Genomic DNA, 13,309 nt, shown 5'->3' on the forward strand with positions numbered 1-13,309 from the left:
CATAGATCTATGATATGGATTAAAGTTGTTTTGAACAGAGGATGACTGATTGAAATTTGATGCAAAACCAAAATTAGGAATGTTTTGAGGATGTTGATTGGGAATTTGATTTGGATTTTGAGGATGTTGGTTGGGAAAGTGATTTGGGTTTTGAAGATGTTGGTTGGGAAATTGATTTAGGTGTTGATAATTGTTGGGATTTTGGTAGCTAAATGGGTAATCAGAAGAATTTTGGGTGTTGAATTGATTATTATTGAGATCCATTTCACTAAACAAAGACTAAAACTTCAAAAGAAATGCTTTTAATAAGATTAAGATAGTGAAAAACTTGTTTTTTTTTCTGTGTCCAAATCAAATGATCAAAGTCTCTATTTATAGAGAGAAAAAAATCACGAATTTTGGTAAAAAAAAAAAAAAAAAGGTTTAAATATGTAAAAGGTCTCTGTAAGTTCGCGTGTTTTTGGTTTTCGTCCTTGTATCTTTTTTTTTTCTAAAACAAACCCTGTAAGTTGTAAACATTTTGGTTTTAGTCCCTAACGTTAACATCTGTTAGAAAAACGCTTAGCTGGCAAACGGAGTCACACGTGGCAATCGCTAACATGGGAAAATACGCTTATGTGTACTGACAGATCGCAAGTGACTAGATTTGAGGGACCAAAACCAAAAACGTAAAATTGCAGAGGGATGAAATTGAAAAAACGTAAACATAAAAATTTAAAATTTAAAAACTAGATCTTCTTCATCTCTCTGATTTTCCTTCTTCATCTCCGACCCCAATTTCTTCATCTGTGATGGAGTTCCTTTTCTCTTGAAATCCGGCAAAGCTCTTCATACTAAATGGTATGAAACATTTCGTCTTTGTTTAGAAAAACTGCAACTTTTGAATTAGCTTTGCATTCTTTGGAATCATGAATTACAAAACATTCCACACACAAAAATGTATCAGTGCAGAAAGCAGAGTACAATTCAGACACGTCCCGGGTAACTTGTACAAGCGGAACTTTGGAACTAAGTTGGACAAAGTTACAAATGAGCTTGTGCTTCGTGTACAACCTGATGAAGCTATATATTTGAAGATCAACAACAAAATTCCTGGTCTGAGAATGAGATTAGACAAAAGTGACATTAATTTTCTTTACGGATCAAGTTGTTAAGATCCTCTAGATATGTTCTTCACGGAGCTCGCTAACTAATCTAAATTCAAATGTGAAAGTTAACATAGTAGTAATACTATTAAATGCGAACGGAGGCTGTTCATCAGAAGTGATGAACTTGATGCAGCTTGGGCACTGTTCACTCCATTGCTAAAAGAAATTGAAAACAAGAAGATTGTTCCAGAGATTTATCCTTATGGTAGCAGAGGACCAGTTGGAGCACACTACCTTGCTGCAAGGCACAATGTAAGATGGGGAGATGTTGGGGGCGATGAATGATAAATGACTGACCTCTTATGATTATAAGCATATACATTATCAGTTTCATATTTAGATTTATAGGATAGTTTTGTGCTTTCCTCACTATTCATTTTAAGAAGAATATTTCATGTAGAATAATAGCAGAATTTATCATGTACTATATCTTGCACTTGCGGTGCTTTTAGTTGGAGGGGGCGAGGGGCATCTAGTTGATTTAGAATTATAACAAAATCATATATGCCTATATTTAAAGAAGATGCCAACTTTTTGTATAGCAATTTTTCTTCTAATTTTGTATAGCAAAATAATGAATAACGATTGAAGTAGACGCATTTGCTAACACTCCTCACCATGTTTCCATAAACAATTAAACGACGTTCAAAACTGTGTCCAACAATAAGAGCAGAAAGAAAAAGTAGACGCATTTGCTACCAATTCCCCTTATGAACATCCTTTACCATATAAGCAGCTTTCTTAGTCTTCCCTTCTTTAAAATATAAGGTTTCACTTTATTCCTCTCTATCTCCTCAAAAAGCTCAATCCCCATTTTACTATTACCAACTGTTGTTAGAGATGAAGAAAATGAGATTGGAGATGAAGAAGAAAAAACAGAGATATGAAGAAGATCTACTTTTTAAATTTTAAATTTTGATGTTCATGTTTTTTCAATTTCATCCCTTTGCAATTTTGCGTTTTTGGTTTTGGTCCCTCAAATCTAGTCACTTATGATCTGTCAGTACACATAAGCGTGTTTTGCCATGTCAGCGATTGCCACGTGTGACTCCGTTTGCCAACTAAGCGCTTTTCTAACAGAGGTTAACGTTAGGGATTAAAACCAAAATGTTCACAACTTACAGGGTTTGTTTTAGAAAGAAAAAAAAGATACAAGGACGAAAACCAAAAACACGCGAACTTACAGGGACCTTTTACATATTTAAGCAAAAAAATATATATATATATTTGCAATGAAATAATTGAGTCCAAATTATTAAGAAGATAAAAATCCAAGCAGCCAATCGTGAAGCAACACGTGTCACTGCTTTATCCACAACTCATTCTCTCTCCGCGTATTCCTGCACGCGACGCGCCTTGTCGGCGCGTGCCTCACATGTGCCCTGCTTGGCAAATGGAAATGCGACGCGTGGCCCCTCCAGTCAGACTTTCAACATGTTTAAACCTTTCATCACCTCTTTCCTCTTCTCTCATTTTCAATAAGTCACTCCAATGATTTCAATAGGTTGAAAATGACATTCAATAAGGTAGATGGTCTTAGAGTGATTGCGTGTTTATTAAATATTTTTATTAAGAAATTATAGATGTTGTTGTAGATAGGGACGGCCCCACGTGCCAAGGCCCTCACTACTTTTTCTATTTTTTTTCCTTCTAATAATAATACCTATATATATATATATATATATTTCTCCATTGATGAACAAAGAGATGAATGGTAAAAGGCCTACACTTAATAAACTAAAGAGTTAAATATATTTTTAGTCTATACAAAATCATCAAGTTTTTAAGTTTAGTTCTTATAAAATTTTAATGGTAATTTTAATTTTTCATAATATTGTAGTTTATAAGAATAGTCCTTATTTTGAAAACTTTTTGCAAAAAATGTCTACGTTTAGTCCTCTGAAATAGTCCAAATAATATCCAAATAAGAACTAAAAGTGGATAAAAATTTTATAGGGTCTAAACATAAAAGCTCATAATTTTGTAGGGATTAAAACATATTTAACCCTAAACTAAAAGCCAAATATATCTTGATTCCCAAGTTGCAAACCCCATTCCATCGGAAAACATGACAATTGCAACTAATGAAATAGTTTTCTTAGTTATGAGTATTTACAGAAATTGGATGTGAAATTGCATGAAGCTGAATGGTCAAACAATTATTTGTTTACTTATATCGAGTGATATTTTAATTGACATTGAAAATGAGAAAACCATTCCATATTTGAGTATGAAAAGTAGTAGAGAACAATTATTATGTATATTTATGCATTTAAAAATAAAATATTATATCACGACTTTTGCTTACACTTATTACGACCGATGGAAACACCTCATCCCTTGTATGGGTGTCATCTTGTAATCTTTTGGTTTGGTTGGTGCTCTGATTTGATTTGGGCACCATAACTTTGTAAATATTTCTTGGTGTTTCTCCTTTTGCACACCTTGTGCGGGGGGTAATATCGTTAGTTTACTTTAGTAATATATTTCATCTTGATTTGTTCAAAAAAAAATATTATATATATATTGGTTAAATAAATTTATATTTATATGGTCTGCACTACTTAAAATTTATAGGTTCGTCACTGTTATGGATCATGTAGTATTATTTGTGACCGATGGAGTGGTATTATGTCAATGGATACAACTATTCACAGAATGAAGATGGGCAGAACTGAAAAGTAAATTGCAAAATCCTTTATGAAAAAACTTAATTGTAAATTTGTATTTAATTAATCATATCATATTCATGTATAAACTAGTATTATTTTTCAATAACCATTAAATTGGTACTCGTTTTTGTACCAAATACTCAATTTAATCCCTAATTCTATTAATAATTCAAAATTATCCATGTCTTTGTCAAACGTGTATAAAAATAGAATAAAATCGCCATTTTTAACTGCAGTCAAGGCTGATTTGGACTTGGAGGATGCAGACCCGGCTGATTTCGTGTTGTTGGACGCAGGCTGGACTTATTCGGTTTTGATGGAAACTAATAAAGGAATCTAATTGAGAAACATTTGATAAAAACAGAGACCATTTTAAGTTAATAATAGAGTTATAGACCAAATTAAAAATTTGGTACAAAAAAATGGACCAATTTAATTGTTTACTCGTTATTTTTTCATTAAACCAATGCCTGCCTGCATAAAAGTATCATATGCTGCCAAGAAACATATGACTATGACTAGGTTGAGAATATGTGAACCTGCTACTAGTGCTAAATCATATCCAGGCTGCAGCAAATCAGCAAGAGCTATGCTAGAGGCAGGGAGATAATGAAAATGAAAAGTGAAACCTCTAAGCCCTGCAAGAGTCAGAGAGTCTCTTGGCTTGGAATGAGGCCGTATGTGCATTGTTGTTGTCTGGTGATTGGTTAAATTTACTTCATATAGGTCTCTACACTTTAACCATGTTTTAGATTACCCCAATTATATAGTTTTGTACGTGGCTCTTAATATAAATAGATTTTTTTGGGGGCTCTTAATATAAATAGAACTAAAATAAATATTTTTAAAAGTTAAATATGTTTTTCGCCACAACAAATTTAAATTTTGTTTTTCATTTTATAAAAATAAATCGCACTTTTTAGTCCGTAAAACATTATCCTACAATCAATTTTAATTATCTTTACTTTTAAGTCAACCTATACTTTTGGATGATTCTATGCGGACATACTTAGAATACTAGAAAAAGTTTTTATCAAAATTTTATCATTATCTATTCAATTAAATGATTCAGTTTTTAAAGTAGCTATACCTATACATAAAATTATATCATTTTTTTTTTCCAATTTTACCTGTTATTTAAAATATTTTATATATATTATTTGTATCCAATCAAATAACAAAATTTATTAAATGGTATTGAGAAAAGCATACAGACTTGCACGTAAGTTTTAATAATAACTTTTCCGTTCTCAAGTCCATAACATTGTGTTTTTGAAACATTCTCTATTTTAGACCTTGTGTGATTCCTTACGGTTTTATCACAAAAGAAATTTTGTTAGATTGAGAAGTGAAAATGTCTTTTATGAACATTTCTTAATCCCTGTTCTCAAACAATATGTAAGATTATTTTTGGTGTATAAGGACGATAACATTCAACGTGTAATTAACATGTTAGAAGAAATTGTTTAACATATATTACAACTATGAAATTAATAAATAAAAAATTACACAGTCGATTAAACATAATCATTATATTATAAAAATATTCAACTTTAATCATATCTATTGTTAAAAATTTACATGTGAATGTTTATGATTTCTTAACGGGTACAACTTTTGCTTTATTTTTTACTTTAGCAACATAATAAAATTAAGGCAAATTCTATGGTACACCCAATGAATTTGGGTGTATCGGTACACCAAGTCGTAAAATTAATAATAAATTAGTTGTTTTTTTGAAGAAAAATAATTATTTTCTATCATTGACAACTAAGATAATTAAATTTTATTTACCAAAAGCTTCGACGAAATAAAATTTAATTTTTAAGAATTTTTATTACTCATAACAATGAATATTGATTATTTTTTATGACAAAATGTAATTTTTTTAATATAATCCTTATAAACAATGAAATGCTGGTTTTTCTTATGAAATGATGTTTTCTAAAATATAAATATTGACAAATACTTTTTTATTTCATTAAAGTGATCGTTAATTTATAAATTTTGTGCAACAAGAGTACCGGTACACTCAAAATTGTGGGTGTACCATAGAAGTTCCCCAAAATTAAACTTTTACATTGTACCAAAAGATATTAAACTTTGTCAATAAATATAAGGTCTAAGTTCAAGTTATATTGTCAACTTTGATGATTTTTTTTTTGTGAGTGATCTGTTAGTATTTGTTGAATTTAGAAGTTTTTTTTAATCTGGGTGAGTCTCTAGAGCTTTACCCACTTATACTTTTTTTCATAATTTTTTTTTTTATAAACTTTTGTCTCCAACAAAGATTCTTAAATGCAAAATTTATTTATGAATACATTTTAAAAAAAGTGATAAATTTTTCGACCCTACAACATAAAATATACTACCTTTCCAATTACTATTTAACACCAAGTCATAAGCACCACGTGGAATGGTGTCCTCATTTGTAAGATTTTTTTTGGGATGATATTTTAGGGTTATTGGAGAAATACTTGGAATTAGTTCTAAAATAGGAATAGAGTTTCCTAGTGAGTAGTGAGTGGGTGCCGTACTATCACGGAGGTGAGGAATAAAACGGGTGAATATTCGGTTATGGTGGTGCTCATCTCAGTGGGGACCAACACACAGATGTTCTGAGCTGCTGACACAAAAATCGTCCATAATGCGACCTGCGATTCCCAAATAGGACAGGGACGATGCAAGAAATGCATCAAGAGTCAAGACTACTTATACACAAAGATATTGCAAGGATTTTGGTTGAGATAATAGTCATTTTATTCCTTGAATATTGTCGCGTTATTTTTCGGAGGTCAATGCCATTTGATTAGCGTTTGACTCACTTTTTTATTTCACGACTGAACAATTTTTTTTTTTTAAGGGGAAAAAGTTCCAAACAACCCATTTTGAAAAATATTCGTAATACTCTATGAGAACCTCTTGATTTTATTCAACTTTTTGTGCTTAAACTTGCTTGTTTTTGAAGAGATGAAAATAGAATTGAATGATGAGTTGAAAAGGAAAAGAAAATTGATTTTAGTTGAAAAGAAAAAGAAAATTTATTTTTAGTTGATTTGGAAGGACAAAGTCCTCTACCTACATACCTGTGAGGGATCAAAACCTCGTAGTTCGGGGTAGAAATTGACGTTTGGGTTGTTTTGTGATTTTTATTAGTTTTGAAAAATGTTTTAAAGTAAAAAGCCAAATGGCGAAATAAACTTGTTTGTGTTTTTTAATATTGAAGAAAGTAGACTCAAAGTAGAATTAAAATTGATTTGAGATTTGATTAAGAAAGAAAATAAAAAGAACAATCACCTGATTTGAGAATCAAGGTTTAAGAATGTGCAAAATAACAACAAAATGGTTGCAACTTACAACACTAATGTGTGACATGGACTGCACTAATAAGGGAGTAAACATCAAATTGGTCTCTGTCTTTGTAAGTCATTCTCAAATTAGCTCATATCTTTGTCCAAAGTTTCTCAATTAGGTCTCTTTCTTTATGTTTTTATCACATGATGAGGGACCAAATTGAGAAACTTTTGTCAAAGACAGAGACTAGTTTGAAATATTAATAAAGTCATGGACTAATTTGAGAGTCTCCTACAAAGACAAAGACTAATTTAATACTTCACCCCTAATAAGTCGATAGTCTAAAAAATATAGAGTAAATAGGTAATTATCTCCCCCCTCGAAATTATAAGTTTCGTCAATTACCTTCCGACATTAACAAAACTTCAATTACCCAATTGATATTGCACGACGTTAATCAATTTACCCCCTCGGTCAAATTCTTCTGTTAGTCAACATGACGTGGCATTTGACTGTCTATGTGGCACTGCCACGTGTTTGACGTGTCATGCCACGTCACAGGTGGTAAAAAAATTCAATTTTTTTGAAACAAAAATATGGATTTTCTTTAAGATTATGAGCAAATACATGCGTGATGAAGATCTTCGACATAATGACAAAAATTTGCAGGGACCAATTGCAATAATTTTCAAAAAGAGGAACCAAAAGGTAACAATTTTTTGCATGGAGCTGAAAAAAATAGATGCCCTATTTTGAATTACTAAAAAAGATTTTTAGACCAACATAGCCTACGATAGGTCAGGTCAGACTAGACTTTTTTTCTTTAAACAGAGAAAATCTAAGCTTTTTTAGAAGCCTATTTAGCTTACATTTTCAGTACCATTTTTATCTTTTATTTCAAGGTCAAATTCTTGGAGGAGAAAAATTCATCGGATCAACCTCGGCTTGACATCCTTTTTAGTTTTGCACTCATCTGCAAAATGCCCCATGAACTTGAAATTTTATATTTTTTTCTTCTTATCCTTAACTCAAAAGATATTATTTAGCTTTTAAGGATGGGGCAGCCTAAAGGACTAAGGAGGCATGACAACTAAACCCATATCCGCGGGTACCCATCCGAACCAAACCCGATTTGACAGATTTTACCTGCTTAGATTGGGTTTGGGTATGGGTTTAAGTTTTCCTCGATTTAATAAAACAGGTATGGGACGGGTAACGGGGATATAGGTACCCATACTAGGGGAGTTCGTGGGTGGCTTTGGGTTGGGTTTGGCCAAACCCAATATCACCCGTTATACTATTGTGTGGGTTTGGGAAAACCCTCTAATTTTTGGGTTGGGTTGGATTAGGTAATGGGTTACCCAACTTATTTTTCTATTATTTTAATATTAAATGACTAATTGACAAGTCCTCGTAGGTTTGTTTTAAAATAGTACTATACTTTTTAATTTTCTTAAAAAAAATGTTTAACTTATTTTAATATAATTTTATGCATCATAAAATATCAAATAATAAACTCTATCATAAAATACTACAACAAACTAAAGTTGCATGACATAAAATTGCATTAGTATCAAAATAACCAAAAAGTGCAACATATTAATTTGTAACTCTAGTACTCCCTCCGGTCCTTATTATAAGAAACTTTTGATTTTTTAGATTCATTGAGTAATTAATGTATCTTATTGTAAATATAGACTAGATACATCACTTACACAATGAATCTAAAAATTCAATTGTTTTTTATAATAAGGACCGGAGGGAGTATGTTTTTATTTCAATATATAGGATACAATGTGTATGTTTTGAAAATATAATTTTCTTTCTACACTATAAAAATAAAGATAAAAATATTAACATTATTGGGTAAGTGGATTTTTTGGGTTTGGGTCTGATTTTACCCGAAACCCATTTATTTTTATGGGTTTTTCATTTTTAGAAACCATACCCATCCAACCCATTATTTTGGGTTTTTTGGGTGGGTTTGACCGGGTTTTTTGGGTTGACCCAACCCATGAACACCCCTACCCATACCAAAACCTGCCCTGAATGTAGAAAATCAATTTATTACCCCTTTTATATAAATAAAAATCAAAACCCTAAATCATTTCACTCACACAGTCAGAGTCTTAATATTTCATATGACACTCACTTATCATAGTTCTCTCTTTTCTCCATCCATATCTCACACTCTCGGCCTTTCTCTACTCTATAACCATAGCCATCGATTGTCATAATCTTTTTGCTCGATAATGCATTACAACATTGTGCTCGGGGATGAAAAATACTTATATTTTTATTTAAAATATTATCGGCTGCGGGGATGGGGATGAGGCGGGGATATCCGGACCCGTCGGGGAAGAGTATGTGTTTCGATTTCCCATCCCTGCTGGGTATGGGTAGGGTAATGAGTAACTATTTGAGAGTAAAGTATAGGGACGAGGAAAATAAAACTCGTCCCTAACCCGCCTCATTGTCATGCCTACTGAGGAGCTTGATGGATTTGAAGCTGCGTATAACCACCACTTCGAATTAGAGACATGTATGGTGTTCAACATATGTCAATGTTACTGACACGACACCAACACTTATATTACATTAAATTATTTTCTTAAATTATTACTAGTATGAGAGTATCAGTGTGGGTGTTGCTGAGCTATTTGTCGATGCCTTATAGATTAAAATAGACCGTATTATTATTTTCAAGATAGGTTGTTTTAATCACTACCTCAGTTAAAGGTGATTGGATTCGAATTGTAAGGGAAGTATCTTAACTGCTTGTGAACAATCGACATGAAAATGAAACCAACAATGATTGTAGAAATTTAGTCCAAATTCTTTATGGAGAAAAACCAAATGTGCCGGTTAGAGTTCATTTTTTACGAGGTGGAATAGTGGTATATTGATTATGGAAGGTAAGCAATACAATGGTTAGAGAATAATCTCCTTGGAGGAAATGAAAAACCATAAATGATAGATAAATGTGAACTCACCATGAGAGCACCTACCGGTGTGAAAACAATTCACACTCAGTCCTCATTTCCTACTTGCTCCAAAATTGTCTTTTCCTTTCCATCCTTCTCTCTAATTATGAGATTCTCTTTTGCATTGAAATAACAATAGGGATCAATTGTGTAGGAGGAGATATTTAAAATGACTAATAAAATGTGTGATTCTTCTTCTTTCTCCTTTCCAACTCAAGAAAGAACTTTGTAAATGCATCCATAGTAGAAACCTGAATGCTTGTAGAGTTTAAAGTATTAAAATTAACTCTTAATTGTTTGTCTTTAATATCTTTCGAGTCAATGATAAGAAAAAATATATATAAATTTTTAAGTTCAGTGGGCATTTTGCACATAAATGCAAAACTTCAGAGGGTATTTGCTCATAACTGTAACAATCCAAAAACAAATTTGACCTGGCATGACACGTCAGACACGTGGCAGTCTCACGTAGACAATCAAATACCACGTCAAGTTGACTAACATAAATTTTTTGACGGAGGGATAAATTGATTAACTTTATGCAATTTCAGGGGGATAGATGAAGTTTTGTTAATGTCTTGAGGTAATTGACGAAACTTACAATTTCGGGGGTAATTATCTATTTACTAAAAAAATAATAGTTGTAGCAATCTATGTTGGTCTAACAGGCCACCACAAAATTTGAGGGCGTCAATAGTTGTCAAATTTTTGCGGTTAAATAACTTAAAGGACATAATTGATATGAAAAAAACTTAAAGGATTGACTTATTACACTTAATTAACTTAAAGGACCTAAGCGGTACGAAAAACTTAAAGGACCAATTTATTACAATTAAATAACTTAAATGACCTCTTGTGTAATTTAGCGTGAGCTAAGATACATGAAAAACATCGTGAAGACCAGCTAGGGAGAGTAGTAAGGCTAACTAATACACCACAAAACCTACTCGTCTGAGAATCTATCCCACATAGCGTAAACTAAGCTTATTTATCTTAAAAATTCATCTTAAACCCAATGTTGGCGTCATTCTGGAAAATACACACACGGTCACCTTCTTGAAACACTAAAGTCATGCATCTTTTATCCTCCTAACTCTTCTACCTACCTCGAGCTATTTTCATCTTTTCCTAATCGAACCTTTTTTTTTGTGGTCTCTTGGATTATCACATGTCCAACTATTCCTTTGTTCCCCAACTTCTTCCCAACGCGAATGTGCTCTACACTTTAAGATACAATACTTCATATGGCGCAATACCAATGTTGGAGTGTTAACTGTTGTTATATGCATATTCAATCAATGGCAAATGTTTATTCCAGTTTTTGCCATCCTAAAAAATGCAAGCTCATAGGATATTTTATAATGTTTGGATAGCCATCTATGTCTGGTCATCAATCTGAGGGTGATACGTTGTAGTGAAACTTAAGAGTTTCCAAAGCTTTATGAAAAGCTTTCCAAAATCTTAAAGTGAACTTTGGGTCTCGATCTGATACAACGCTAACTGGTACCCCATGTAGTCTTACTATCGTCATTGTGAAGATTTCTACTAGTGGGTTGCCTCATAAGTGGTTCTGACTAGTAGGAAATTTGTCGATTTTGTCAACATTTCAACAATAACCCCAATGGAATCGTGACCCTTTGGGTACAAGGCAATTCTACCACAAAGTCAACATAGATCATTTCTCATTTCAACTATGGTATCTCCAATGGCTGCACCACACCTCCCAGACTTTGGTGTTCTGCCTTGACTTGTTGACATACCAAACTTTGTGCAACAAATTCTACAACATGAATTTTCATTCGCAACCGTTAGAAATCTCTCTTCAAATCGTGGTACATCTTGATGGATCCCGGATAATTCATTGATAGTATAAAAATATTTACATGGTAATGGATACCAATTAAATCCTTTAGTCCTTTTATGATTATGTTTGATAAAAATAGTGGATGACTAATAAGTTATATGATAGTCTATAATTGATAGTTGATGGCTGATACTGATATACGATAATCTAATTAAAGCGTTTGGTAAAAGTAGTGATTTAACTAACTCATAAATATAACCCACTTGGGTTGCCTTGGTGGTATTGGCTTAGGATCTGGGAGCGTGGTCCTCCTTGAGGTCTTAGGTTCGATTCTCTTCGGTGCCAATTTAGCTTATTCAAAAATAAAAACTAACTGATAAATATAAAAAAAACATAAAAGAATATTCTTAAGTCATAATAAAATTTAAATCAATTAATATTTAAGATATTTAAAACTTATTAATTTAATGTATCATTTTTATATTTTATTAAATTAATTTCTATTCTTTAAAATTCTATTTTAAATTTATGTCCATTTCAGTTTTAATACTTTATAAAAATTAACCAAAATTAAACACAACAATCAAATATATTCTAACACATGTATGAAAATTAAATGTGACAACATTATTTTTTTGCTTAAACGTAACAACACATATATGACAAAAAAATTATAAAGAGTGAAAATGGGTTTTAATTAAAATGACGAGGGTAACGACGAGACAAAAAAATATGAGTTATAAATTTCAATATTATTTTATTTATTTTTTTATTTTGTGTGAATTGAGCATCCTCAACATGCAACCAAAGAAATTGATTCTTAAGTCCGGTTGGACAGTAATGGGTAAACCCTTCTTCAAGATATTTAACAATAGGTTCGTATTCGAACTGAGGACCTCTGATTAAGCTGAAAGAGATTGTAAACGCTATTTGAAATATCATCAAAAAAATAAGTTATAAGCTAGTAAAATAAAATAAGTTCGCGATGAAATGTTAGTTGTTAAACAAATTTTTCAATCATGTAAACTTATAAGCTATAAACTAATTGATGGGTCTTGCCAAACAACTCATGTATATAAAGTTTTTCAACTATCCTCTTTTATAAATCCTAAAAAAAATAATTCATCGTATATAAAAATTCAACTGTATATATACCGTATCGGTAAAATATTTAAAATTCAGATACACTTTCCTTTATAAATTGTTTAGCAAAAAAAGAAATAAATCCATTCCTTTTTAAAAAAATTCCTTCGAAAAATAACCAATTAACAATTACAATTTCATAAAAAAATAAAAAGCCACTAATTGGCAACCATAATCCACGATTTTAGATAACATAATCCAATCATCATCGAAAAAACAAAAAACACAATCCTAGTAACCAAATCTTTTAAATTTGTAATCATT

At 31.6% G+C, this 13,309-nt stretch overlaps 1 pseudogene; it reads left to right on the top strand.

The window, feature by feature from the left end:
* Positions 1-763: 763 nt before the first annotated feature.
* LOC11445229 (glucose-6-phosphate 1-dehydrogenase, chloroplastic-like) lies at positions 764-1,437 on the top strand (annotated as a pseudogene).
* The last annotated feature ends 11,872 nt before the right edge of the window (positions 1,438-13,309 follow it).

The sequence above is a fragment of the Medicago truncatula genome, chromosome 4 (assembly GCF_003473485.1).
Source record: "Medicago truncatula cultivar Jemalong A17 chromosome 4, MtrunA17r5.0-ANR, whole genome shotgun sequence".
In the NCBI taxonomy this organism is placed as follows: Eukaryota; Viridiplantae; Streptophyta; class Magnoliopsida; order Fabales; family Fabaceae; genus Medicago; species Medicago truncatula.